The sequence below is a fragment of the Ixodes scapularis genome, unplaced genomic scaffold (genome assembly GCF_016920785.2).
Source record: "Ixodes scapularis isolate PalLabHiFi unplaced genomic scaffold, ASM1692078v2 PGA_scaffold9__187_contigs__length_104089568, whole genome shotgun sequence".
In the NCBI taxonomy this organism is placed as follows: Eukaryota; Metazoa; Arthropoda; class Arachnida; order Ixodida; family Ixodidae; genus Ixodes; species Ixodes scapularis.
The window spans coordinates 18342513-18366515 of record NW_024609884.1 but is presented as its reverse complement, the minus strand read 5'-3'; positions in this window follow the sequence as shown (position 1 = coordinate 18366515).

The window sequence follows — 24003 nt, the reverse complement described above, 5'->3', positions numbered from 1 at the left end:
ATAATCTAGGGTAATAATCGAATGGGACCAAAATACACCGAAGGAGGTAGAGATTGGAAGGAAACTGCGACAGGGCTGCCCTTTGTCACCACTGCTGTTTATTATTTATATCAGTGGAATAGAGCAGGGTATGCAACAAAGCAACAAAGGTTTTAACCTGACATACACAAAGATGGGACAACAGATTAAACAATGTGTGCCAGGTTTCCTTTATGCGGAGTACATCTTGCTACTGGCCGACACCCCACAGGACCTTGAGGACCTTTTGGACACCTGTGGAAAAGCGGGGTTAGAACTCGGGCTCCAATTTAACCCGGAGAAATGTTCAGTGATGGGATGGGGCACTATAGAGGTATATACAGGGTCAAAATTTACAATACAAGGGCAGGAAATCCACTGGGTTGAAAAATATAAATATCTCGGAATTCAAATACAGAAGGGGCCAAACTATCTGGGACTGTATAAGGAACAACTTCGCAGATGGGCTCTGAGAGGGAAATGGATCCTCGAAAGAAAAGCTCTCTGGGCCTTCAACAGGTTTAAGGTCATGAGGGGCCTGTGGAAGATGGTGGTGGTTCCAGGATTCACATTCGAGAATGGGGTGACTTGCCTATCATCGACCACTCGCAACTTTATTGAGACAAGACAGCGCGAAGCTGGTAGGATGGCCCTCGGGGCTCCGTCGAACAGCCCCAATGAAGCAGTCCAGGGAGACCTGGGCTAGTCGGGCTTTGAGAGCAGGGAGACGGTGGCCAAGACAGGATATGAGAGACACCTGGCTCGAATGGACCACGCCAGCTGGGCCCACACAGTGTGGGAATCCATGATCTACAAGGTCCGGAACACGAAATGGAGAAAGAGAACCCGGACGCTCTTGTACCGCCATCATATTCCGACCCAATCAGTAGTGGACCCGGGCGAGGAGAGGGAGGAAAACACGGGGACAGATGACAAGACTTTGAGGACGCTTGTACAGGAGGAAGAGCAACGACGCTGGAGGGACGTGATGTCCCGGAAACCAACCCTGCAGACGTACAGCTTTCACAAAGGCATCATCAAGAAGGAGGAATTATATGATAACACGAAAGGAAGTGGTCTATTGTTTCAGGCTCGGGCAGGAACTCTGGGAATGAAAACTTGGAGAGCAAAGTTTACTGAAGAGCTGGAGGCCTTCTGTACACCTGCCGGCAATATGGAGGTGAACGCCGGACCGTCCACCGCTTCGTGCTATCAGCGCGATGACGGGGCTGCCACGGCAGCCACGTCATGGCACTGATAGACGGCCCGGCGTTCACCTTCATATTGCACACGACTGTACATCTGTGGGACTGACACCGAAACAATAGACCACATTGCGATCGCCTGCCGCGGTCTGACCCCGCAACCGGTAACGGACTCGGTCCCCGAGGCCCTGGGATTCACAGTTGCCGTGGAGACGAAGGAGGGGAGGGACAGACGGGTAGCAAAAAGGGCCGAGTCCCTCGACGGCACAAAACGAAGACCCGAGGGCTGGTGGCGGAAAAATAGAGAAAGCTAAGAAGTGAAACACGGCTAGAGCGGAGCTCGGTCTCTGCTCACCCGATACAAAGGGAAGAGCCACCACAATCCAATCCAATCCAATCCAACTCAAACATCTGGTGTCATTTCTGTCTCTCACGTGGCGTTCCACGCGGCACATGACGATAAATGCAAATCAAGCTATTCATGAAAACGTGTCGCCATCTGTATTTGATATTGCAAAACTGAAACTTGTCGTAACTGAATGGGAAAGTTTGATATTAAATACTAAACTTCTTGTGTAATCTATCGGTATGCAGTTTCTAGAAAAAGTAATATCAAAAGGCGACACGTAATTTAATGTATCCTTCTTTTCCTTAGTTCACGTGATTTCGTTTTTATAGTATAAGTAAATTATACAATTTTAATCTTCCTCCTTTATTTAAAAAATAGTCTTTTTTCTGTGCAGTGTACTGCTTACTTTTTTTTAATTAACTATATCCAACAGACCGCTCACGTAAAACATCGTCGGCGTTAGGACTAAAGGGTTAAAAGGCACGAACAAGCGGACAAAAAAGACACACTTACGACACGGACAGGCGCCTGTCCGTGTCGTACGTGAGTCTTTTTTTTTTGTCCTTCTTGTTCGCGCCTTTTAACCTTTTAATCGATATGAACCAACTAGCCCCAACCAAAGTTTTATTGTGTTAGGATGTTTTGACTCGAGAAAAACATTTTTCAATATTAGATACTGTGTTGAATTAAAAGCTAAATATTTAACTAACTAGTAAGAAAAAAAAACATAATACCGAGAGAATAAAGTACAGTCAGAAAGCAGTTCTTTAATTTTACATTAACGTTATGACTAGAATATATAGAAAGAAAGTTATAAACCGTCAAAAATAGGCAAAACGGCCGCTGCATGGTGAGGTTGCACCTAAAAGGGGCGATGGAACAGTTTTTGTACTTTGAGCAAATACCGTTAAGAACGGATCTCTGACCTTAATGACCTATAAAACACGCCTTCGTTTTTCACTCCACGCAATAGAAGTCGCAGAAAAAAAATATAGAAAAACGAAAAGACTTCACACCCTCAACTCGCAGCCAGAACAAGCGGCCACGTGATCTGGAGCCGATTATATGCCGCCAATGTTGATCATAGTCACGCGCTGGGGTTGGCAAAGCACAGGACACGCGCTGAGTTCCAGACATTGTTATAGTTCGGCTGTTGTCGTCGTTGCAGTGATTGGACACGGGCCACTACCCAAATGCTTCTCGAGCTAGTTATTATCACGAGCCCAAATCGAGTGTCAACGCCATGCTCGGGTCCAATCGATGAGCCGCATTCAAATATCGTCACTGGGCGGTACTGCTACCGCCCAACTACGTCATCAGGTTTTGCGAAGGAGAGATAGAATGAAAACACTCGGTTTTGTCCTCGAAATTACAGCGAAAAAAAGGCGTTTTTTGGTCAGTGGAGTTGCGTGCGAGTATCTTCGAGGCCCACTAGTGCCAGTAAGCTCGTGTAAAGTGAAAAACATTCTAATTAAATATTATTGCACCGCCCCTTTAAAGAGAGGACACGCATCCCCCTTTATTGCAAAACACAACGAAACTATTTCTTACTTGGACAGTAATAGACACAAAACAGGGCCGAAAGACATGTTCAAATTTTCGAAAACAAAAATCAGCCAGAAAACGAGAACAGATACTCCGGAAACGCGAGCTTTGCAGGTCTTCATTTTTTCGTTATATATATATATATATATATATATATATATATATATATATTGAAGACTTTTATTATATTTGTGGGAAGGTAAAAAAAAATCTCAAAGTCGTTCCAAAAGAAGAGTCGATTTGAGAATCCAACGAAATTGGGTGCGGAAGCATTTGCATTCGTGTACGGAGCACGAGCAGGAGGTGCGTGGCTTTATAAAGGGTCTTTTTCAGCGAGTGTTGCCACAATCATGACATTTAGCACAGCTGCTGGCGCGTACCCGAGTTTGATATAGAGCCACGCGAAACGTTCGGAAAGGTGATAAGAGCTGTACTTTGTCTCACTTCACAATGGACTACAGCCAAAGCTACAGGCCGCCGAGCCCAAACACGAGTCAGCTATAAACCACGTGGTATATCACTCCAATGTTCTCGTCACTGCGCCGCGCAGATAAGCAAGGAGGGCGAGACGCAGCCTAGATTTTTTTATTATAATCATCATGCTCGTTCATCATGTTTGGATCAATCATGACAAACAATCACGATCCATTATCAAAATAGTTTATTTCTTGTGGGTCTCTAAAATACACGAGATTAGTTTTCTGACGTCGAGGTAAACAAAAAAGCCTCTCTACAAAGAGGTTCGAGACAATGCCGCTGTCGACTCGTCTGAAACATCGCGTCATTGTCGCATCATCACGATAAATGAACGGCAGTATCATCACTGACATTGTTGTTACGCTTAATTTTCTTTTTCCTTAGAACTCTCGCAATCTTGCCGTTTTCATACTTGGGCAGGATGAAAGACACGTCTAAAGTCGAGCCGAAAACTTCCGAGTCTTGAAGTTAGAGTTGACGGGAAAGTCAAGCCACATGCGCGTCTTTTTAATGGCGCTCGCTGCCTTCCGCTGCGCTGCGAGTGTTTCTTTATGGTTCTTTTTGTTTTGTTTGTACTGAGAGAGCGCCGAACAAGACTGGCAACAGCGCATTTTAAATTTTCCGCCGGTGTTTTGGTTGCGCAGGACGTGCGATGCTTCCCGCTGTCCTCGCTTTACGTGCTCATGCGTCGAAAACGTGCTAAAACTGTTTTTGTGATGCGACTGAAAGACGGAAGAGTATTTCTGAAACTATCGGAAGTGCTTCAACGACGACAAGAGTGAGGGGATCCACTGAAAAGCGGAATAACATGCTAGGGTTCGTTCTCCGTCGACAGAAGTGCGCAGGCTTCATTAATCCGCGTAGTATAGTGGTCTTTCACTTTGTTTACTGTAACATTGCGACAAAATCATAAGACGAAAACCTGCAATGTTCACAGTGTGTGATGTGTCTGTGCGACACTCCATGGGTGGTAGAAACTCAGCGCCTCGGTTGTTGAGGTACAAAGCGGTCATACCAATCTTTGTCAGATGACAGCTCCTCGACTGCGCGGTGACTTATTTGAAAGTAAACCCTTCTTAATTTAATTTCACAATATGAAAGATTCCCGGCCCCTATATCTGAGCAGTAAATAGACTCCTGCATATGCCACGGTATTTTTTTCTAATTGGACTGTGCAAACGCTTAGATGACTCTCTATCTAATAACCTTCAAGGTAATTTTTCTGTCCTTGCCTTGAAACTGCACCAGTAATAAGATTCTTAACGATAATTAAAGTGTTTTAGAAGTATTGGACAATTGTTCATAATTTTATCAATGTATGCTGCATTTATTTTGATATTAATTACCAAACTTTGCATTCTCGATCCCTCTCCAGCACTGTCCATGGATCCAAGGTGCATTTCTTGTACAACATGCAAGTGTATAAACAAATTATTGTGGCTTCAAGCAAATGAAGTCGCCATATTTTATTCAATGTCGTCAGGTGAAGTGAAGGAACCCTAGACGACTTCAGAGAAGCCGAATGGGTGCTTGCTGTGTTTTTAGACCTCTATGTTACCCTTCCTTCAGTTTGTTTTCCTCCGATTGTGGGCCTTCATTGTAGATTTAAAGTGTCACCTTTAGGAGAATTTGAGTTTGAGATTCAAGTAAAGTATGCATTTTGATTCATGAATTGAAGATACACAGTCAAATAAAATATGCAAACAAGCTGGGTGAGAACAGACATTATAACCCTGGCCTGAAAAACAGGGAGGGACAGCACGAACAAAACTCTGAACACAGCTTGGAAGCTTTGAAGCTATACATTTGTGATGTACGTCCCCATGCTCGAGTGTTACAATGCCAGACACTCATAGTTAATGCATGGAACGATTCATATTAAGATGATCATGTTAATTCATCTGCTGACTCTGCATCATTTTACTCATACGACACCTTTGATTGTCAATTGCCGAGAAGACATTTTTTGATGCCAAGCACAGGAATTAGTAACATATAGCAGGACCTCTAACACCCCAAATATTAATGAAGGACAACAACAAACCACCAATTAAAAATTATTTTGACAGACATTAATAGTTTCAGGATTGAAACGCATCACAATAATTTGATCAGGTGATAAGATCCTATTTACTGGAGGTTTAAAGTAGTATACACAATACTTGAAACAATATAACAAAATAAAACAATTCCTACGTAGGTTATGAGCCAGCTGTGCATCAACTAACAAGCGACTTCAACTCATTAGGGACACTAAATCATCAAAGTACGGTTCCCGCATAATAGTACAGTCATGTCTCGTTTATATGGACCCCGTTTATATGGATACGCCTCTATATGGATACCATTTCCGGGGACAAACAGGGGAAATACATGCGTTTTTGTCTCATTATTATGAACAACCCACTTTATGAACGATATATTTTGGGAAACCGAGGTATCCATATTAAAGGGATATCACTGCAAGAAACCGAGAGCCCATCATCTGGCACTACTATGCATTAGGAACAATGAGCTAGGCCCATCAATACACTGAACACACTAGACATATCCTTGGAACATTCCAGCACTGGGCCTTTACCAACGGGCATCAAGATGAATAGTACCAACATTCTGCGCCGATTGGCCCTTTTGAAGCTTCCAATCCTAGCATCCAGAGACTGGTCTGGCCTGATTTGACGGACACCAGGAATTGTAAATAGCATTATCACGTGATAATCTCTAATTGATTGGGGCGACATGGGCCTTCTTTTGCAGCCCTGGTCACAACATGTGCGCTTGTGAATTGGAATTGCTTTGGATACAAAACCGGAAGTGTACGGTCAAACCTCTCAATAAAAACCTGCCCACCCCCCTCAAAAAAAAACAACAAAAAAACGCAATTATTTAGTAAGTTTGAGGCACTAGTCATCAGGTCCTTTTCCGAATGCCATGCAAACATGTATAGTGTTCGTGTTAAAACAGTCCTGAACGACGCTTTGGGTTATGTAAAATGCTACAGGGATTGAATGAACATATATGTTTAAAACTGCTCAGCTAAAATCACTTGTTTTGCCCGGAAGTTGTGGCTAGTGGCCGTGACTGCACGTTGTTCTTACGGTGAGACTGGATGGTTACACTGATTGCTTGACCGTAGCCAAAAAAGAACTGGTTGGTTAATCAGGTTGACTCAAAAAGTGTTAGTCGCGTAAATGACGAACAAGGAAAGGTTTGAGGGAGCCTAGAAAACAACAGTGCACATTAGACGAAACAAACTGCACTTGGCTGATTTCCGCCTGCTTCGAAGCTCTTTCGGGTTTTAGCACATGACTGAAGCTTGCTAAATGTTTTAAAATACCTCGAGCACCCATACGCTCGAAGGAGAAATACAGGAACGAAGGGGAAGTATGTTAGCTGTCTGACATTAGCGCGAGTCATCGCGTGAATTTGGAGTGCGCGCGAGCTGCTGTTTTGTAATGCACTCAAGCTGCATTGCACTCGAGCGGCAGGAGTACCATGTCTACCGCCTAGTGTTTGTAGCTCAGCGTAATGAAGGCAGAGTACTGGTACTGAAAACCGTCCAAGTGGGAGGTCCGTGTTAAGTTGAACAAGCTCAAGTTTACGTGTGCAAGTACAAAAATGATTAAAAAAAACAAAAAAAAAACTTACCGACACGACGATTCCCGTGTGTTTCACGATATTCTTATTGCATAAGGTACTTCTCATAAGCGTCAACGAGCGTCTCGGTCGCACTTCGCGGAGAAGACTAGCTGAGACGGTGATCTTGCCCATATAAACAAAACCACAGTCAACGGCTGTGCGTGATCACATGACGGGTAAAACCGAAACAAAACAAATGAGCTGGGAAGAAAGTGTATATTTCTCTAAGAAACACAGGCAGCCTCGAGAATGTGCCCTTTGTCTCATATAAAATGAAGTTGGAAATGCATTTGACGGTTGCAAAATAGGATACACTTACGTTTCTTCAAGATTAAAAACAACTAAAAGTTGTTCCGCTAAAGCTGACCAGATCTGCCTCAGATCTGCGTGCAGTCCACTTTATAATGTACGCGCCCATGCTACGCCGCGTTTCCTTCCCATCCTCCCCCCCTTCCCCCCCCCCCCCCCCCCCTTGGTTCAAATGAACCACGCTGCGCCGTCCTCCATCGACAGATGGCAGCAGCCACGCGGAGTTTCTCGTCTAACTCCTCAAAGGTCCGCTCCGTGGCGGCGGCCGACCCGGGCTGCTCCCGCGAGCCCATCCCCGAGTGAACGGAATTGATTGACCACCTCGACCGTAAACGGCGAGGCTTGGGGGGGTTCCGGCGCTCTTCCTTCCGCGGAAGCCCCCCCTCCCTTCTCGACGCACTCTCGCCCTCGTGCCCGAGGCCCCGTGCGCGTGTGGACGGTAGAGTAGGCTCGGTGAAGGCGACTCCTCAATTGGTCTCGCGAGATGCCTGCCGCTCAGGCGGAATGGGACGGTATTTGCGAGGGGCACACTAGGGCGCCACTCTAGCTCTTTGCCGCAGAGATGCAGCAGGACCTACACGTCACCGAGAAGCTGCCTTGGTAGCGCGGCTTGATTTATCCGCCCTCACCAAGGGACCTTCCTGTTCGGCCCCCTCCTCCGTCCATCGGAAGCACCGCTAATACTTTGTATGTACGAGGTTTCGAAGCCGATACAGTAATCGCGTTGCACTAAGTTTCGAAAATAAAATAAAATAAAAGAAAGAAGTAATAGACATCTGAACTATGTGCCGAATTAAGCATTTTAAAAGATGACAAGCTGTACGTCATATGGTGGACACATAAAGCTTTCCATTTTGCCGTGTTTCAATTTATTCCTTTCATGTTTTTCTTTCTTCTTTTTTTTTTGTTTTTGTTTTGTGGAGATGAGGAAAGCAATGGAATGATGAGCCGGATATTGAAAAAAGAAACGAAAAAGGTCGTCATACCTGCACCCATTCTGGCACATGAACCATTTAATCTAAAAATAAATGGTTTATTATTATTATTTTTTTTTTTTGTGGTGATCTTTTTATGCGCAACCGAAATCTCAGTTACGCAGCGCCTTCTCCGCCACAAGCCCTCGTCAAATTGCGGATCGTAGGCTATCTCTGTCGACGTTTGAACCCTCCAGTCTGCCTGGCGAGTTAGCCACCGAGGGAGCTAATCCAAAAGGAAAGAAGATCTAGGAAAGTCACTGTTTACGCGGTGGCTCGAGAAGAACATCGGGTAAAAAACATCTTCATCCCCGACTTCCGCGGGCAGAAAAGAGCCCGAGGGCCGAGAAGGCCCGCACGTAGGCGCTGTTAACTAGAAACGGGGAGAAGAGGGAGCCCGTTCCGAGAACTCGGATGGATGACCGAAGCGTTTCCGGAGCCCTGCGGAAGACGGGCTGAGGTCAATGCATGTGCGTATCAGAGTGCTGTGCTGCGTTACGCATACCTCTACATCGTCTCTGGCATTCAGTAACGCTGCAAGCGCCTTCAAATATTCTAATAAAAATTCTATTTGAATATTGATTTGCATTGCAAAGAGGCTCACAAAATATTTAAAAAAAAAAACAAAAAAACTGAAAATATCTGAGAAGAAAAGGCTGTACAGTGTGTACTCCAGTGACCTGGGGTCATTTCAATCAGTCAATCAATCAATAGGCTAATCCATGTTTCACTGTACCCCTACACAACTGGTAGGCCTTAGGAGCTGTACAGGTGCATATATTAGGCTAAAAAGGGTGAAAAATATATCTTCACAACAAGTCTGATAATCTTGTTATCACCCCACAGTTTGAAATTCAGATGAGCCCTTAAGAACACCAAAGAGCGAATCAGAAAGAAACGTAAAGAAAATAAGCCACACCCGACGTTTCTTACACTCTCAGTGACTACAGCCGAGGAGTCATAAGTAATACAATTTTCTTTAAAGGATGCTGAACCGAAATCTGCATTTCACAAAACACGCGGCAAAAGCGTGCAACGGGATGCTACGAACACCAAAACACCCCTCATACAGCGATATCTCAAACAGATAACAATATTTTTCAAAAAAAAAAAAGAAAAGGAGGCGCACTTGACAGATATGTTTACGTCTTGTTTCTTCAAGAAGGAGAGGGAACGGCGTCGCGTCTTCTCCGCCTCGCCTTGACTTGAGGGGGCGAAGCGAAGAGAGGAGGAAACTAGATATCTCTACGGTCACGCGCCTCGTCGGCCTGGTTCAATCTTGATCTCTTTTTCCAGAAATACGGCCGTCCATTCGAGGTATCGCCTTACGAGCAGTGTTGTAGGGATTGTAGCGTCCCGCCTACATCTCCTGCATTGTTTTTCTTTTTTTAATCCACATTCCGGTTCCCCACCATTCCTTTAACTTTTCAAACTTAGTGAAGAAGTCCACGCGAGAGTTATTTAACTCGTCACACATAAGCTGCACGTGTGTCAATGGAGAGCCAGATGTTAAGTCACGAGCGTAAAATGGAAGTCTTGAACCTATTTTGTCGTCGGGGATCATGACATGAGGTTCTGCAGCGTGCCCCCCCCCCCCCCCCCCCCCCCCCAAAAAAAAAAGAAGAAATTCGGTGTACTTTTTTTGTTTTTGCTTTTCTAGTGACATAAATAAACTATTTTTTGACGAATGCTAATTTTTAAGCCAAATGTAGCGCTATAGCGATTCAAACCACAACCGTTTCAGAACTAACCGTTAACTCATTCAGTTATCTGGCAAGCTCGTCCTACTCCATATTCACACTGGCGACTCAACCGCATCCGCAAAGCGGTTGCGAAGGCGGTTGCTTAAAGATGCAATACAAACCTAACGCGCAGTTGATGATGAAAACGAGCGGATCCGCTTGACGTTTGCGATTCGAACGTCAGTGTGGATGCAGCCTTAGCCCGGTTTTGGTAAATGGCGTCCATTCAGCTCCATGTATTCGAAAGCCGTGTCATTCGCCACGCGACAATCACAACGGCGGCATCCTACACTTCGTTTCACCCTAGGTCTAGACACGGACGACGCTACGAGCTGATTGGATTGATCAGAGAGCGCCAAAAGCGCACTATCATGGTGTTCGTCGTGTTCCGGTTCGTCTTCTATCACCTCTGAGCCAATAAAAAAAAAGGCTCAGTGACTTGCGTTTTTCATGCTGATAGATTGATCCCATCAGCTTGTAGCGTCGGCTGCGTCTGGACTGAAACGAGGTATAGTCGTGGTGCGCTAAAAATTAATGCAAAAAAAAAAAAAAAACACACAGTTAAGCAAATTGTTTTGTTGCAGCTGGTGCACAGAAAATGAGAAAACTTTCAAGACAAACATTTTCTTTTCAAACACTACACGTATATCCCCCCCCCCCCCCCCAAAAAAAAAAAAAAAAAAAAAAAAAAAAACTTTTGAGTGTTTCACAAACGACCGTTAAGCGTTCTGCGCTCGGTTTCACTTGACCGTTTTCGCGGAGTCGCATTGCAAAATCTCGAACTGAACGAGACGAACTTTCTCAATCGAAAGGTAGAGAGAACGGTAATGGTTTCTTTCGGGAGCAAAAGGAAAGATGAACGTCCTTCGAAAGAGGCAGCGAGAGACCGAGGCAGCAAAAACTCGGTAGCTCGTATGGTTTAGAAGGCGCACGATTGTTTTCTCGGGTTTCCCGTGAATGTTTCCTAACTTTCCATTTCTCGGAATTTAAGAATGAAATTCCGCGATCTTCCAGATGGCTGAAATCGTAACAATTATTCTCTCGCTCCAGTTGGATCGACTGGCCCGACCGCATGCGTGTTAGCGGTTTCTTACTTCTTTTTTTTTTTTTTATTCTTCATTGTGCTAATTGATTATTCTAAAAGTTTGTCTCACTACAGAGCGGTTTCACGCGACGAACTTTCGGCTCGAAATCTCGCCGGGCGCCATGTTGATAAACTTTCGCCCCGTATCTTTCTATGAGCGGAAGCAGTGTTTTTCAGCTCCTTCGAGTCCTTTCGCGTCTTGATCGACCGCGCCGGCCTGCAGAGTAGTCGGGAACGAGTTAGTACTCAATTTATATACATACCGGTCATGATTGGCGATTAAGACGAGTCGGCGATCAAGATGTCGACTCGTCGGTGGCTAAGGATGGCCCCGGTGATGACACGGGGACGACTCCGAAAGGAAACAAAAACGGAAAATGCATGGACACATGCGACCTGAATACGTCCCCGATCGTACTTAGCGAGTTCTGTCGTCAACGGAGCCACTTACCACATTAGCGCGTATCATCAATGCCAACAACAACGCCAATAACTAAGGGTCTGCACAAAACTAATGCCCGAGTCCCACTAGAGCGACAAACAGAAGCAAAAGACACCGACAAGCCTCAAACCATATAAACACGTTTAGCATGCACGCGACGGTACCTTTCGTAGGCTCGCAGTCTCGGTGCTTTTGAAGTGAGCAGGAGTCTATTCAAGCCTGCAAAAAGGTATACCTTCGCGTGTATGGTGCATGGGTCTGAGGCTTGTCGATGTCCGTTGTATCTGTTTGTCGCTTTAGTGGGACTCGGGCATTGTGGGGGAAGTGGCTGACGTTGCTCATCAACATGGCGGAACGCGGCTTACTTGAAGGGAAAAGGCTTTTTGTGAAACTCCGCTATTGGGGTAAAAACACACACGACGGAAACAACAAAAACGATACCTGGTCGCAAGGTGGATACATTCAACGGAACAGCCAGAACCTACACTCTAAAAAAAGTCTGTGCATCCGCTTTCCCGCACAACACTTGGAGAGCCAATCACGGCAACTTACGAAGGCAGCTCGGCGAATGACGATGCCGAAACATATGTTTATACCAAAAAACGCAGTCTGAGTTGTGACATTAAGCAATGCAAGCGTGACGTTTTGCATTGCTTAATGTCACAACTCAGACTGCGCTTTTTGGTCTAAACATATGTTTCGGCATCGTCATTCGCCGAGCTGCCTTCGTAAGTTGCCGTGATTTGCTCTCCGAGTGTTGTGCGGGAAAGCGGACGCACGGGCTCTTTTTAGAGTGTACAAACACAGGAGCTATTAAAACGATTATGAAACAATTTCGCAATTTTTGGGCGACCACCGCTAAACTCTTCGGTAAGCGACTGTTGTTCTCACCGGAAAAGGCCATTAAACGTTCCCGCATTAATGGAGCGAAATGGAAAACAGCGCGCTTTTTTCTCGAGCTCTCTTTCGTCGATGCCACTATAAGTTAGTGCTTTATGAAACGTATTTAGCATATATTATTTCATAACTTACGTAATCATTTCCGCGGAGTTGCTTAAAGGTGCCCTGAGTGGGTTTCTGAGATCTTCTAAATATGGCAATGATTCACTCTGCTGGCTCTAAGCATCCTAGAATCGCTAAATCATGTCGATAGGTGGCCGATTTCTCTATTTTAAAAAAACAATCAAAGGTCGCAACCCACCGAGGTCATCGCCGGCGATGTGAAGAGCTTATTCCGAAACCAGGACCACTGTCAGTCATTAGCAAGCGAAGGATCCTCGAGCATGCGACCAGTGGAAGCGCGGAGGGATATCTGGAATGCGCGCGGCTCGTTGCGCATGCAACCCGGACTACGACTCAACCCAGCAAGCGCGCGCTCGCTAAAATAATAAAAAAAAAAAGATTGGTGCACATGGTGTACAATGCTGCATCAATTTCTGTAGAGCTACCTGTTGGTGGCACAAGAATTGAGAGGGAGGTTGAGGATCGTTCACACGGTCTCGTTTGACTGTGTTAAGACTGCTTGCATGGAGCTGTTGCTATGGCGACCCTTACGACGAGCCAATAGGGACGCGCTGTGCAGCACGACGCAACGCAGCGCAATGCAGTCGACGCAACTGTGGGAACGAGACTTTAACGCTTCGCCGAGTCGCGCGAGATACTCGCGTGAACGGCCCGTGTCGCAGAGCACGCGAGCTGGGTCGCTCGGCCGCTGTCCAGAGTCGCGAGCAAAGATTGTGGAACCACGGCTACCGGAGCGGCGTCTATCGCCGTTTCAAACTGGCAGGAGTGCGTCGCGTTGAATCGAGCAAACGAGCAAGCCAGTAGATAAGAAAGGACGCGCGTGCGCACTGCCCGGTTCTCGGCAGCAGGCGGCATTGTCGCGCGTGACGTAACTCCCGTGACGCAAGCTTTCGTGACATTCACTTTCCAACTTTTCACCCACTTCCAAGCGCGGAAAAAGACGTAATTCTACGTAAAAAAAAGCAACAACACAAAAAAAAAAAAAAAGAAAAACATAGTGCGTTGATTTTGAGACGATTATTGCTGTATTATGTTCCCTCTCCGCGAAGAATAACGTTCTTTGACTACTCTTATTTGCTTTTATCATCTACAATAGCCTACAGATTTTGTAATCACAGCGCTTGCAATCTCAGCGAAATGTCGCGTTTTCGTTGGTCACGTGCCGTCCTGGCTGCCGGAACAATGCTCCTCCCATCGCCGGAGATGGACTCGGCGTGTTTGACCTTTGATTCCATTTTTAATAGCGAAATTGGTCAGGCATCGTTCTGATTTCTGGATTTCTAGGATGCTTAGAGTCCACAGAACGAGTTATCGAGTGGCGGAGGAAAGCTCACCGGAAAAAAGCTGCCCGGAAGAAAGCTCACCGCAAAACTGTCCGATGCGGAGAAAAGCTCACCAACCTTTTGATGGATGGAGAGAAAAACACGCATACGAATCTAAAAATCCAGCGTTCACACCGGTGAAATACGTTCACTCAGCGAAGTATGCTGGAATGCATTACGCGCATAAGTTCATTCGGCACTTCACTCTACTCCGTTGAACCTTAAGCTGAGAGTGGAAGCTCCGCCCTCAGCGCGAGTTTTGCACTCTAAAAAAAGTCCGTGCGTCTACTTTCACGCACAACACTCGGAGAGCCAATCAGCGCAACTTACGGAGTCAGCTCAGCGGATGACGATGCGGAAACATCTGTTTAGACCAAAAAACGCAGACTGAGTTGTGACATTAAGCAATGCAAGCGTGACGTTTTGCATTGCTTAATGTCACAACTCGGACTGCGTTCTCTGGTCTAAACATATGTTTCGGCATCGTCATTCGCTGAGCTGCCTCCGTAAGTTGCGCTGATTGGCTCTCCGAGTGTTGTGCGTGAAAGTAGACGCACTGACTTTTTTTAGAGTGTATGTTGTACTTCAGCGAAGGCTAGAAGCGCGAGCTCACAGCGTTGCCTGCTGCCCTTAATGCACGAGAGCTTGTGCGGCCGAGATGTGCCCTAGATATAGGAGCTCGCGCTTGCAGCCTTTGCTGCGGTACACCATAAGGTGAAATAGGGTGCCTCAATGACTTTCTTTTAAGAGTGATGCCACCCTTTGTAGTACCCGATGCCGACAGCACGCGCTCACGGGGAAAATACAAAGAAATCGAGTAAAACAAAATGTCGCCATAGCACATTCAGCGCCACAGACGCGTGCAGGGGCACGCTCTTTCACGCGCTTCTGAACAAAAAATAAATGCAAAAGTCGGAACAAAATGGCCAGATGTCTCCACCCTAAGCAAAGCGCACATGAAGGCACCCTAAGGTGAAATAGAGTATAGTTAAAATAAGCTTGCATGCACAACCAATTAGCATAGCGGAAGCAAGCGAGCTCGCGCTGAAGGCGGGGGTTCTACTCTCAGCTTAAAAGGACCATGAAGGCAATTTCGAAATTTTATTTGATGATTGAAATGAGCGTCGGGCACGTCTCAGACACTGCTGAACAAGCTCCAGCCAACCAATTAGACAGTTTTGGTAATATTTGCGCCAAGAACGATGCCTACGACCCCCCCCCCCCCCCCCCCCCCCCCCCCTCCGAGACGGCGGCAGAAACGTGAACAAAAGTGCACCGTTGAAGCGTGACGACACCGAGCGTCAGGCGATTGGATCAAACGGTTCAAACGAATGACGCGCTATTGGTATCAAATTCGGTGGTGAGGTGTCATAAAAAAAAAGTAATTTGAACGTTGGATAATTTTTTAAAAGTTGTAGTTCGGAATTAATAGGTTTCATAGCGTGTAGAGCGTGTATAAGAATAGGTTCCATAGCGAATATAGCGTGTAGGATGGCAAAGAAGAAGACTTGTGGAAGTAAATGAAAGCTGTATGCTGTGCTGGTTTTGAGGCGGTGGTGTGTTTGTCACTTCTTCTTTCCTTGTCTCAAGGTTTTCTTTCTTAATTATGACTGTTCACAAGTTCGCCTGCGTTTTGACTCTTATTTCGCTTTGCGAACTGGCGTCTCTTCAATCATGCCGCGTTTATGTGCTGTAGTAGACTGCGCATTGTGTTCCCGTAAAGACGATGCGGCGGCGAGTAGGACGGAGAGTCGCCCTGAGGCGGCGACCGAGAAGTCGGTGGCAGGTCTTGGGCGCCCTCGTAAAGCGCCAATCTAGAGGTCTGCGTCCTGAGCACCATCTCCCGTTCAGTCGGCTTTAGGTCGCTGAACGGGAGCTCAAACTCGTCTGCAAGCGCGGCGTAGCCGTCCATTTCTTCCAGGCTTCCTTCGCCCACTGTCAGACACTCTAAGTATAACCGACCACGGGAACCGCGCGGAGCGGTCACTAAATCTTACCGATACCGACAGTGGTCCTCGCCGTCCCTTCTTTTTCCAGAGGCGAAAAAGGGAAGTAACCTAAATGTTTGTTTCGGTTTCGCAAATTTATTTGCACGCACAAAAGTAAGAGTCACAAAGTACAAAAAAAAAGAAAAAAATTAAGTTGCATTGCAGAACACCAATGCGTCCGTTGTTACAGCTTGCTACATCTTGTTACACTTCAGGCGTTGCCCGACAGAAATAAAATAAATGATATAAAAAAGTGTAATTAAAAAAAAAAAAAAAAACTAAGGGTGAAAAAGGGAAGGGGATATAACCAGTGTAGAGGGCTACAGCTTGAGTAGTTTCTGGATGTTAATTTATGAAATTACCATTTATGTAGTATACCTATAACGCATCGCCAAATCTCAACTTTTCACCATTTGGTTTAGAAGCAGTGGTTTCAATTCCTACCTTATTCAACGGAAAATTAAAAAAAAAGATAGCATTTTTTTTCTCCCGGTTACGTCAGAATAAATATGGTGACACTCACATAAAATGGATTGACATGAAGTGGATCGGTGATTTAAATCAGACCGAATTTTCTAGAATAATGTAAATCAAACCTTGCCCGCAAAATTAATCCCAAAATATGCTTTTTTTTAGATTTGTTAAAAATAATTTGATGCTTTTATATGGCCATATGTCCTTTATAAAAATAAAAGAATTATCGCAAGAAAAATTTATATCGGTCTTAACACGACCAAAAAGCAGTGGTGTTCGGAGCAAATCGATGCGCTGAGCTTGATTTCTACCTCCAACTTTGTTCGTTACGTCACCTCTTTTTGCAATGAAATTAGAACACAAACGATTGCGACAAAAACTAAGAAAGTAATGTCGTCTTGCTAGAAAATCCGATTGCTAAAAAAAAAAAAAGCCAATACTACCTTTTTGTTTACATAAAACTAAGCTGTGTTTGTTCTAGTAGGGCGGGGTTTTCATGAATAAAAAGTTGTTAAAATGGCAATAATTCTTTTTTCGGCATTTTTTCACTAATTGGAAGAATTTATAAAACGACCTGCCGTATTTAAAAATGCACATGGTGATAAATCATCAATATTTTCTAGCATCAGTGATACTAGTTTGATTTAAATCATATAAATCTGACCTAGAGTTTTAAAAAAAATCTTACTTGTTTAATTTTTTTTTTCTATTTTGCTCACAACATAGCGATTTGATGTGAAATGTGTACACTGCGTGACACTGTCTACATAAACGAACGATGAACCTTCTTTTTTTTTTACATTTTACTGGCTGCTATTAAAACTACTAGCGCGGTGAAAATTGCTCATTCGGGGCATTAAAGGAGCTGTGCAACGATATTCAATTGGAATGTTTTTTTCTCTACACGAGCTTACTGGCACACCTGGGACTCAAGGATACTCACACGCAACGCCATTGGCCAAGAAACTCCTTTGTTGCGGTGTAATTTCAAGGACAAAAGCGATCATTTTCATTCAATCTCTCCTTTGCAAAATTTAATGACGTAACTCGGGGATCGCAGTACACCCAAGTGACGATATTTGAATGCGGTTCATAGATTGGACCCGAGCATTGCGTGGGCACTCGACTTGGGCTCGTGATAATTGCTAGCTCAAGAAGCATTCGGGTAGTGACCCGTGTCCAATCGCTGCCACCACGACAACAGCCGAGCCATAACAATGTCTGGAACTCAGCGCGTGTCCTGCGCTTTGGCAACCCCAGCGCGTGGCTATGATCAACACTGGCGGCATATAATCGGCTCCAGATCACGTGGCCGCTTGTTCTGGCTGCGAGTTGAGGGGGTGAACGCTGCTCGTTTTTCTTAAATTTTTTTCTGGGACTTCTATTGCGTGGGGTGAAAAACGAACGCGTGTTTCATAGGTCATTAACGTTAGGGATCCGTTTTAAGCGGTATTTGTGCACAGTACAAAAATTGTTGCATCGCTCCTTTAACTTACGCGATAAATGTTTGACGCTGATCAACCCTTTCTTTAAGTAAGGTATATATATTCTAATATGTATTCAAAATTATTGATGCTGCTGCAGCGTGACGAGGTAAGTGTCGTATTGTTTTTTTTTTATGTATCTTTTTTATATCTATATTTTGTATGTACTATTTTTAAGCTGTTGAACTGAATTCGGGGGGGGGCAGAGACACTGTCGCGCACCATGCCTTTTCTTCTTTTTTCTGCCCCCTCAGCGAATAATATCCGCAACACAAACAAAGAAGAAAAAACATGCGTAATATCGCTTCGCGTTAGCGCTGTTGCACGGTGTACCGTCTGCGAGACAGAAGCGTAAAATCTTGGCAGCACTACTGCGATTAAATGACAACGAACACTTTACATAATAATTTAATTCGTAGTGAGCTTTTCTCCGGGTCTGTCAAAAGACTGGTGAGCTTTTCTCCGAACCAACACAAAAGCGGGTGAGCTTTTCTCCGGTGAACTTTCCTTTAGTGAGCTTTTCTCCGGGATTCGAGTTATCGCCGTATTTAGGCAATCGCAGAAACCTCCTCAGGGCACCTTTAAGGAAGAAATTATTAATATACAAGGTGTTTCCCCAACGACTGAACATAATAAAAAAACAACTTATAGTAAAAAAAAAAAAAAATGACGCCTTCGAGATAAAGTTGTCGACCGCGGTGGACATCACTGTACGAATAAGAAGTGAGAATCGGCAATGTAATTACCTAAAATTAAGTAATTAACATTTTAGATATTCACCTTATCTGGCACATTCCAATTAAAAGATTGTTGTTGCCCGTCGTCCAAATATGCCACAGTAGTTGTTAGAAGTCCAAAAACTAACTTCTTTTCCGCGCTCTTTATTGGCGAAGTTAGGCTGTCTTCTACAATCCGTCATAACTAAACTAAAAGGAAAAAATCATGCCCCGAAAGCTTTTGAGAAAACACGAAAGTGTGACAGACCTCACCTACGATCACAGGACCCTCGATAACGCAAAGCTATCAGATCGGGTTGCGATGACATGGTTTTCCGCGCCTGCGGGTGAAACACTTCAGCCGCTGCTTTTGCGCCTTGTTTGGAAATTTGTCTCCTCACAGCTTAAATTTTTTCAAGAATACCACGGAGTTGCCTGATTTCTAACAGCTATGGCATATTTTGGTGATTGCCAACAAATCTCTAACTAAAAAATGCAAAAAAAAAAAAGAAAGTTGATATTTGGTGTTTAATTCTCTCTCATAGTAATGTAATTACTAAGACGTTCACCGTCCACCGCAGTCGATAAAGCTAGGCCGAAGGAATTTTTTCTTAATTTCAAATGTCTTTATTTTATTCTCATTTATTGCTAAAACACTTTGTCGTCTTGTCCGTTGTTTTATTTCTCCGTGTCTCAGGGTTTAGATTATGACGTTTTTTAACCACCTCGCCTGCATATTTTTTCATCTGACAAATATGGTTTAGTTATTCTTTTTTTTTTTTTTGACAGGTTCATCACGGGCATCTAAGAAAAAAAAAGTCCCTGCATATGCGCATCTGATTTGCCTGACTATATATTTTTGAGAAAGTAGATAACACCCCGCTACCAGCGGGAACTGTTTTTTTGTTTTTGTTGTTGCTACGAACATAATTGGGCAATGTCAAAAAGAAGTCGAATTCTAAACCTTTTTTAAAAGCAAAAAAAAAAAAAAGAAAGCCTTTAGCACAAAAACAGTACGCAACCTTGGCTCTCGGCAGTCGAAATCTCAACGTTACGGTGACCGAGGAAGAAACGGAAATGGGGAAAGCACATTCACAAAACACCCTTGTTTTCGTCAAAAAAAAAAAAAAAAAAAAAAAAGTCGAGACAAGGAACGAAAAAAAAGAGGACAAGCAGACAACATTTTTTTCCTTCTTTTTTTGCGCTGCTTTTAGGCTTTTGCGAGGTTAGCGTTCACTAGCCGGCCCATCTCTCTCTTCCTGCCTCCTTGTTTACATTTATATCTAACCAGAAAGTCTCGTTTAGACGGTCATAAAAAAGTCGTCGCACCGCTAGAAAAAACAAAACAAAACATACTGGCCGTGTGGGTCTTTCTTCTTCAAGATGTCAATCAATCTGACAGGACTGGTATTCTGCCTCCAACACAGTCACTCGTCCCGTATCGATGACATTATTTGCTTGCCACGCGTTCTCGCAGTCAGCACGTCTTTATTTTTTTCCTTCAATTTTATATCTTCCTTTGTTTTCATTCAAGTTCACTTGCTTTCAGGCTGTCGTCGGGGTCTGAAGAACATCTTAGAACGACCACGAACTTTCGCACGTTTTGTTTTCATGCTACAGTGACTACCTACTGCTAAAGTTCTTGCTCCCTGCGATTAACCTTAAAGGACGGCGACAAGCCTTTGTTCGCCTGCTGTTACAAGCTCAGGAAAACAAATTAACGTTGTGCTGGAGAAAGGATAACTTCAAGGGTCTATGAATGTCTTGGGATGAGGACGATTCGTCACATAGGAAGATTCGTCATAGGGCGACTCGTCCATTGGAGAGTTGGTCACATTGAAAGTTCAGGGAAGGGAATAATAATTTCCAAATTGAAATTTAATAACCGACTATGCTCCCTGACGACTGTGCAGTTAGAACAATAGAACGGGCAATACGCTTTAAAGAGAAACTGAAGTGGTGCTGTATTTGAAAAAACAACACTTCAATAGTCTTCGTTTGGCCTCCTGGATCACGAATGCCGAGAGAATTTTTCTATTTGATGTATGGCGGCGGCAGAAAATCATTTTCAAAGTACGGCTAATATGACGTCACGCTCCTTCCCGGAGCATGGCGTCATATTACCCTTAGAGAAAAACCGGGTCGCATAAAGTATGCTTTTACCTGACATCGGAAAAAGATATCACGAATGCAATTGCACAAGCTGCCCACATGTGCGACACGCGCTGAGAGATCCTATACTTCGTCTTACCCTACGATGGACTAAAGGCAGAAGCTATGAACCGTCAGATCCAATCACGAGCCACTTAGACATTGTGTGGTATTTCGCTTCGAAGCACGTATCGGTGCCCATGTCTCGGATCACTGATGGGAATGGGCCGACAGTGGTTCGGATCGAGAAATGAGTGACTCAACAATTTCACATTGCAAAGAAAGCCACGGCTTACTGGCTCTTCACAGTGTCGAAGCTATAAAAATGACGCAGCGTTTTTGGATTAGGAGCATTATTCGTCCAAACCTAACCAATGCTAAGCGTGTCATAGTTTAGCGTGGAACTTGATTGGACTTGGCGGCCCGTGGCTTTGGCCTTTAGTACATCGTAGGATGAGACGAAGTATAGTAGGGCGTAACGACTGGTCGGATGTTTTTCGTGTTTTCTCCCGTTTAGTTACATCTTCGGAGACACCGAACGTCATATTCAGATTCACGGGATAAAAATACGCCATAATTCACCTTTAACTCGTTTTTTTTTTTCAAGAACCTCTTCAGCTTCTCTTTAATAAAGACCAATATGCATGCAAATTTATACACTGCTGGAGAATGTGTATAATCGTTCGAGCATGATGCGATGCATAAATACCCGGTGACGTTAGTGTCAGACTGCTAGAATTGGTGTCTATTCACAAATATACTTAGAATAGGTAATACTTGTGAAAGAAACTTTTCTAGTTTGTTATAGGAGGTACAAGACATCAAAACAGTGTTTCGGACCACTGCACTAGGCTGTCAACGCGGCGGGTGCTATCCTACTCTCCAGAAATGAAGTGCATCTGCTTGTTATTGTCAACGTGTCTATTTTCTTTTCAACACGCTTGCAAGCGTGAGATCTTCATTTCATCGAGGTCGAAGTGGCGATCAAGCGGGCATTTCAAGCTCGGTGACATCGCTAACGACGAAAGGAGTGCTCCATAAAAAGTTAGGTGGAGTTTTACGGTTTTCCATTGTAAGATAAACAAGTGATTTCAAACGCAAAGTTTGTCAATAGTAGAAAATATTTTGACGCAGACCTGCTGTTTAGAAGATTCCTCAGTATGCCGATCGCGGTTGGGTCCTTCTTGGGGCTACGGTTACTTGAAAGTGTAATAACCAAACTGACAAACGAATCAGTTGTTAATTCAGCTTTATATCAAAATCTTTTACGGCAACTTTAACACTACGGTGCTTTGCCCCTGAGGTACTTACACGGAAACCCGTCGTGAAGCAGCATCGTCCCACCTCTTTCCGTCGCGATCGTCTCTATTTTTGGGAATGACGGCCGAGTTCGACAATAGTCGTTCTCAAGTTACCGCAACACTCTAAGAGACACCTGCGCGTCTACTTACCCGCCAAACACTCAAAGAGGCGATCTCTGCGATGTATACGAAATCAACTGAGCGAACGATGAGGCGGAACATCTGTTTAGACCTCAAAGTGAAGTCTGCTCTGGGGCATTACGCAATGCAAGCATGACGCTTTGCATTGCGTAATGCCACAGCGCAGACTTTATTATGAGGTCTAAAAATAGGTTTCGCCACATCATTCGCTGAGCTGATCTGGTTAATCGCAGAGATTGGCTCTTCGAGTGTTTGGCGGGTAAGTAGACGCTCAGGCATATCTTAGAGTGAACTTTCCCCGTTCGGAAGACAATACTTGCACTCTAAGATATGGCTGCGCGTCTACTTACCCGAAAAACACTCAAAGAGCCAATCTCTGCGATCTTTGCATTGCGCAATGCCACAGCGCAGACTTCATTTTTAGGTCTAAACGGATGTTCCGCCTTACCATTTGCTGAGCTGATTTCCTAGATCGCAGAGATTGGCTCTTCGAGTGTTTTGCGGGTAAGGACACTCGCAGGCATTTCTTAGAATGTGCTTCACATTTTTGGGAGGACCAAACATTGTGCGACGGGTTGCCCCCATGACGAATCATCCTATAACCAATGTTCTGCTGTGACAAACGGGCCTATTACCAATCGTCCTGTGACAAATCGCCCTATGACGAATGTACCGTATCCTGGATGTCTTCTAATGCATTTAGATCAAGTTAGTTACGTATTTCGTTTATTTTTGATGAAAGTTTCTTTTGCAGAAGAACACTAAATGCCGCACAGCAGGAGCGTAGCAGAGCAGACACAGATGAAAGCACTGAGCGTTGGAACGCCATATATTAAATTTCTAGATTTTTCTGCCTAAAAGAGACAGAAATATGTATTGCCTTAGATATTGTGGCGGCAGTAGTTTTTATTATTTTATTTTCAGGCGTCGCGTTGTTACGACCGCCGACTTTGCGGTCTCTATGTTGCTTATACACGAACGGACAAAAATAGGTTTCGTTTTTATTTCTGAGGATGTGTTATGTTGTCATAACAACGGGAACGAGGGTATGCCTACGCGTATTATTAATCTCCATATGCTGGGATGAGACTGGCGTAGGCCAGGAAAAAGTGATGGGGAAAAAAAGAAGTGGTATGGGGGAGGCCTAAAGTTTTGATGCTTAATATTATACGCTTGCTAGGATATAATTCCTATGATTATTTGGGTTGAACTTAAGGCACTGTATACAGGCGGCGTAGTGGATGGAAATATATTAATGGCAGAATTTAGAAGTGCTGCTATTTTGATAGCTAAAAGTGCGTCGTGAAGCCCGTCGTTTGTTCAAACTCCTGCGGAAGGCAAATTCCACACTTCGCCGTCCCCCAGATAGAGATAGGATATCGTTCTCGTGCGTCGTGGGTATTCTATAGCCGTTGCAAAGTGTTGAGGAGAGAGTTTCGAGCTTTATTGATTGAAGAGCAGACGAAGATAACGTAACATGTATCTTTGAATGCCCCACAATTGGCGAAGTTCGGCGTCTTGAGTTTGGATATTTCGTGTAACCTCGTAGAAGCACAGGCATGATCCTATCGGATGATGATCCTACCGGTCTACCGGTTGTGACGAAGCAAACGTGTCTC